Genomic DNA, 6,706 nt, shown 5'->3' on the forward strand with positions numbered 1-6,706 from the left:
AAAATTTTTGATCTTGAGATTAAATTGATAATTTTATAATGTATTGAATTTTTTTACAATTAAGTCTTGTATAAACTCCATCTATAGAATTTCTGTAGTTGCTACAGAAATTAAGTGAAAACTACGGTGTTATGGATATATGTCGAAAAACTACAAAAATACCCTCTTCCTGAATTCTTGTTATCTACATAGCTGTTTTGCTTAAAAAAAAACTTGTTTTTGTATGAATGCAAAAGTACTAAAGTTGCTCCTTCATACAAAACGTGTGTCAGAGTTTGCTATGATGTTAAACTGAGCATTGATGACTTTAAAATAAGTACAAATGTTTGCTGTTTAATGATAAATTGTAGATGTCCACCAGTGTTAATTTGTTTGATCAGTAAAATCGTATTGTGCTTTTTCTTTTTTTTTCCCCCCATTAAGATGATTTCACTTATCTATTTCATCAATAATAAATGTCTGTTAAATAATTTTTACTAATGCTCTAGTTAAAATTCTTTTGAAATGTCTATTCTTTAATGATTATTTGATATTCATTATATGTAATATATTTATAAGAAATACTTGTTATATATCACTGGTAACCATTGTTGAAAAGTATGATTTTGAATATTATTATATATGTTAGGAAAAGAAGAGATTAAGTAAAAAATGTAAACTTTTTGCTTATTTTCAACTTTGGAAAAATCTTAAGTTTTTTATACGTAATGTGCATTTAAAAAACCAAATCAGTTATAAAATTATCCGGTTGCAGTTGGTGCATTCATCACTTGTGTGCAAGCTTGAAATTAATTATTTGGTAAATGATGAATCTGGTTATTTCAAAGAGTTATACTTAACTTTGATAAATTTTTATGTACTTTCTGCATTTAGTTCTCAATTATGCATAATTTTTATATAATTTCCTTTAACTTTTTCTAAAGTTTTAGCAAAGTTTCATTAAACATAATGCATCTGCATAATTAGGAAGGATTTAATTCCAATGTTTTTTTCATTTTTGATAATTTTTTTATTTGCATTTTACTTGTCTTGGCCTCTTAAAAAATGTGCCTTTCCACTATCATTTTTGAAATAACATTTAAACTAAGTCTTTACAGCGTCTCTTATTGCTTGTTCTTATGTTATTTAATTTTTTAATGACTTCAAATTGAGATTCATTACTATTGGAATTGTACTTTCAAAGTGCTTTTAATTTAATGGATAATTTTTAACAGATTGATAAATAGAATGTTCTACTTGTCATGAATTTCTATCTAAATAATTTTTTTTTTATTTTTGTTTATTAAAATATTTTTTTAAATTGATCTCGTGACATTGGAACTAAAATTTTTTCTTTGAATATGTTTCTCCCTAGTGGCATTGTATTTGTAATCGAATGGTTTTGAGGATTAACACTTGCTTAACATTAATTTTTATCTTAGCTTATATGGTTTTGAAATTTATAAAATGAAGAAATGATTATAAAGAAATATAAATTTTATAAATTGGCTTGAAAAGAATGCATCAAAACCTTTTTTTTTTTTTTATGAATTGCAAACCTGAAGATCCAAGAATTGGTTTAATTATTTCTGCATACTAAACAAATGATCTAATACAAGTTCTTTCTTTGACACTTGTGGGATGGAATAATGATATCTGGTTTTTAAATTTTCCTCAGGTAATTTTCTGTTGCACATTTCTGAAAGTATATGCAATATGAGTTACTAATACTGATGTCGAAGTCCGTTGTTTGATAGAAAGCACTTATTTCCACACCCAATTACTTCTATGTTATTGGGATCTGTTAAGTGCTAAATTAAATGTGCTCAAAGATTAATCTCATGCTTGATGAAAAGCTTGTGTCTAAAATTTCTGCATACATTATTTTACCTGAGCCTTTAGGTACAGTTGCATAAATTATTAATTCAGTAAAATAAACTAAGTTGATCAAATCCAGAAAGGAAAAAAATAAAATCACTGCTGGATTTTTTTTTTTTTTGTAATCCGTATTAATTTGTTTTCAGGATTTCCTATCCATTTTTGTTTTATTATTAGCATAGAGAAAATGTTTCTAATTTAATATGTTCTTTTTGGAAATTATTCCTTCAAATAAAAACATTAATATTCAAATTTTCTTATAAAAGTATTGTCATTAATATATATTCAACAAAAAATGAGTCATTATGGTATTTTATTAAATACTCATGTTGATTATTTTATATACATTTTTGAAGTGCTATCATATTAATTGTAGACATATAAGAAATTTTGCAGTAGTTTCTGTCCCATGTAATTATTTGAATATTCTAAATGAAATCATAATTTTTAAGATAAATATTAATTAATAGGTGTTAATTAGTTTGAGGTTTGGTATCTAGCTTAAATTGTTTTTAACAAGTTATAGATGAATTTGTTAAGTTTTGTATTTTATCTCAACTTCTTGGAAATCTTACTTCTAATTTGATTAATCACTACATCTTAAGGCAGTTAGACTTGAAATTAAGAAAGACAAATCCTTCCTTCAAGACTTAAAGAAACTATTAATATCCTTCATCTGACTGCGAAAAATTAGATTACCCATAAAGTCAACCTTGTATCACATATAGAATAGCTGTCGCTATTTTATGTGTAATATAAAGTGAAAAGTCTCCCTCTTGCAATAACCAAAACAATGAACATTATGGAGGGCAGAAATTTAACTGTTGGCTGAATTTTAGCATGTAAAGATTGAAAAACAAATTAAAACAGCAAATATCAGCTTTCCGACAGGGAATCCTAGAGATTCCAAGTTCGCGGATATTCTGTGGCGAAAGAAAGAAATATCAGCTTTTGTTATTATTTGAGGAAATGGACAGATTTCAAAGCAATTTCATAACTGAATAATTGACTACATTATTTTTAGATTTATAATGTATGTTGGAAAAATGCGCTTGGTTCTGCTTTTCTTTTTATTGATGTATGTTTTAAGAATATATATTTATCTTCAGAATGTGCCTATTTAAAATTTTCACCATGTAATTTGCTGTCCAAAATAATGCATTCTCCAGGATCTCAGTTACTTTCATAGTAATGGGACAGTAGAAGGGTGCTAAATGAAATGTGCTCAAAGATTTCTCTCTTGCTTTTCTTAAAGCTTGAGTCTAAAATTTCTGCATACATATATAACAAAATGTTCATTTTTTTTAAAAATGCTATTAAATCTGGAAAATTTAAGTAGGTAGTAGTGAATATCAGGATTATAAAATTGAATGGTTGGATATTGCTGGTGTGCAAAAGAAAAAGAATCTGCGAAAGTTCTATATAATGCTACCGGGGCTGATGCCAGGAAATAGAATTTGGAGGAATGAGATACAAATAAAATCATGTTTCTTTTTCTTCAATATTACAGACGGTAGAGTTTCCGATACAAGGTTATTTATAATAGCTATAGCGGTTAAATAATAAACCAAACGTAACACTTTTTTTTTCTTTTTCTTTTGCAATTTGTCAATATATATTATCTCAATTTCGTAGTTTACATAGAGTGTAATTTCTAACTATTTGAAGATTCTGAACGGGGGATATATATAAATACCAATATGTCAAAATACTTATTGCAAGTTTTGCATTATAATGTTCCTAAGAATTATATACGGTACACTCCCGATTATCCGCGGAATTGGGTGGCGCGGCCGCCGCGGATAATCCAAAAAAAGCTAAAAACGGGTATAGCAAAAGAGAAAACAGTCATTCCAACTTTGAAAAATCGTTTTATGTACAATGAAACGTAAAATAAACAGCAGGAAATGTTTAATTAACGCTTCACATTTTAGTAAATCTCTCAAAACGAACCTAAAAGACATTTTGTTAATGAAAACAGAAAAGTGCTTTGTACTTACGAGAGGCGTCAAGAATACACAGAAAAATTAATACATATGTACTGTTTTAATACTGTAATGTATTATGTAATTACAAAAGCATAATTGTGAAACTGCACCTTTTTGAAGAAATCATTTGTGTTTGCTTCTTGCTTTGGAAGCAAGTGCGGCAGGCGCGGATAATCGGGAGTCTACTGTATAGGTAATTTTTTTTTTAATGTAAGACATCTTAAAAAAAATACAAAAACTTAAGAAGCAGATGTTGTTGAAAGATTTAGATTTATTTTGATCTTTTGAATGATTTAAATTCAAACATCTGTCATATCAATTAAAACAATTGCGAAGCTCTTAGAGTTTTGCATGTTTTTTATATTTGCCTGTTAAAATCTTCCATTTACGGAAGGCAATTTTAATTATAATAAAATTATTCCTTATTACTTAAAACTGAAAATAAGTAACTGATTATTTTTAAGTTTCGGATTCGAAAATTGACTTAGAAATAACTTTACAAAATACTCGAGTATTTCTATCTAGTTCAGTTTCTTCATTATCTTCGTTCAAAGAGGGGCAAAGAATTTATTTTAGATTAACTGGAAAGGTTTTGTTCATGATAATATTTGTCATTTACAATGTTTCTAACGTTGAAATTAAAGCTGTCTCGCATTTCAATGAATTTATAAACTTCAAAAGGTGCTCAGTTGTAATTTTGCAGCTGAATTCTGAGTTTCAGATATGAATTAATTTTTAAATGTGAATTCAAAAATCATGCAAGATGAATATTTCAACAAATCAATCATTTAGATATTCTGGAAATGCAGGGATAGTAATATGACGATTTATTTTTAAGGTGAATTTACACTCAGCCAGTAAGTCATGCATGCTCACAAACACTGCTCATGCGCTGGGTGAGCAGACAATGTTTCGACAAAACAAGTGCTTGCTACTGTACAGTTTCTGCGCATGCGTGGTCTTACTGGATGGATTGTAGCTGGCTGAGTGTAAACCCATCTTTATTTTTTAGTTATTTATTTATTGTGGAATATATGCACTTTAGGAAGTATCATTCATGCTTATATAGAAGTGAGTCTTAAATTTTCTCCATACATTATCTCTGACAAAGCCTTCAAGTACTGTTTCATTTGTTGTTGAGAATTCAGTAGAATAAAGGATTATGGTACGTCAACATTTAGTATCGACAAAATGCTATTAACAAAACTTCTCTAATCACCAAAATGCTGGAGCTTTTAATCCTTAAAATTGATATGGAAATAGGCAAGTTTGTTTGTGTGACAAAATAAAGCTTAGTTGTAAGAAAAGACTTTTAACAAAACTAATATTTACAAGACAAAAGTTCGGAAAAATGTGTTTAAATTATCGTTTGCATTTTTTCTAGAAATCGTTGCGTTTTTTAAATCAAATTGCGATCGCGACAGATTTATCTTATTTGATCCAGTCATAAAGAACAAAGAAACGGCTGATAGATTTTTGATTATTAGCATTGACTTTTCTTGATTTCCACCCAATTCTTGTTTCAATATTTCTAGAAAAATGCTTTTGATTTTATTTACATTTTTCTTTCTATTAGTTGAAAATTATTCATTCAAGTACGCATGTTAATATTTGAAAAGAATAAAAGTATTACTGTAAGACGAAATATAAACAAAATTAATATATTCGTGTATTTTTTGGATATATTAAAAAATGTATTCAATGCGTTCTGATACTTCATTAAATCCTCGTGTATGTAACTTAGTTTATATGCATTTTTGAATTAATATTGAAATTGTGCGAAATGCTGTAGTTATCCATATAATTGTATGAATAGTCTGAAGGTTATAATAATTGGGTTGACTATATTTTAAATAATTGGTATTCGAAAACCTAGGTTTGAATATCTAGCTTGGAATGAAAGATTTTTAAATAAATTATAGATGACTTTTTTTTAACGCTACTTTTTGTGAATTCTCTCACTTCTGGGATGATTTATCATCATGCAATAGAAGACAGTTACGGAGGTTTGAGACAGAAAGAAATTTTTTTTTTCTTCAGTTAAGGGAAAAAAAGCTTTTAATATCTTTTGATTGAGTGAATTTAGATAAAGTTAAAAATTAGATTAGCTTTAAAACCATCTTCATACTAAATATAAGATAGTGAACAATTTGAGAACTCTCTTTTGCGATTACTAGTTTTAAAGAAAATTTTAAAGCACAGAATATTTAACAGCTGTCTTGGATAAATTATTAAATTCAGTATTCAAAAATTAGGGTTGTTTATGGAAAATGGGTGAAAATAATGAAAACATGTCAAAGATTATGTTTTCTCTTTGAAATCTGTCCATTTCCATAAACAAAGCGATTATATAATTGACAACTAAACTAGATTTCTAATGCATGTTGAAAAGATGCGTCTTGTTCTGCTTTTCTTTTTCTTTTTTTTTTTTTTTTTGGTGTATATTTTAAAGGGATTTATTTCTCTTCAGAAAATGCCTATTTTGAATTTCTGCCTTGTGATTTATCGTTGAATGTTATGCATTCTCCAGGATCTCAGTTACTTTCATAGTAATGGGACAGTAGAAGGGTGCTAAATGAAATGTGCTCAAAGATTTCACTCTTGCTTTTCTTAAAGCTTGAGTCTAAAATTTCTTCATACATACATAACAAAATGCTCATTTCTTTAAAAAATTGTTATTAAATCGGCAAAAGGTAAGTAAATAATAGTGAATATCAAGGTTATGTGATTGAGTAGTTTAATATTGTTGATGTGAAAAAGAATGCATTAAAACTCTTAACAAATATGCCTAAGATTTAATGACAGGAAATAGGGTTACAGATGTTAGATAACAATAAATTCGTGCTTCTTCGTCAATATTA

The sequence above is a fragment of the Argiope bruennichi genome, chromosome 10 (assembly GCF_947563725.1).
Source record: "Argiope bruennichi chromosome 10, qqArgBrue1.1, whole genome shotgun sequence".
NCBI lineage: Eukaryota > Metazoa > Arthropoda > Arachnida > Araneae > Araneidae > Argiope > Argiope bruennichi.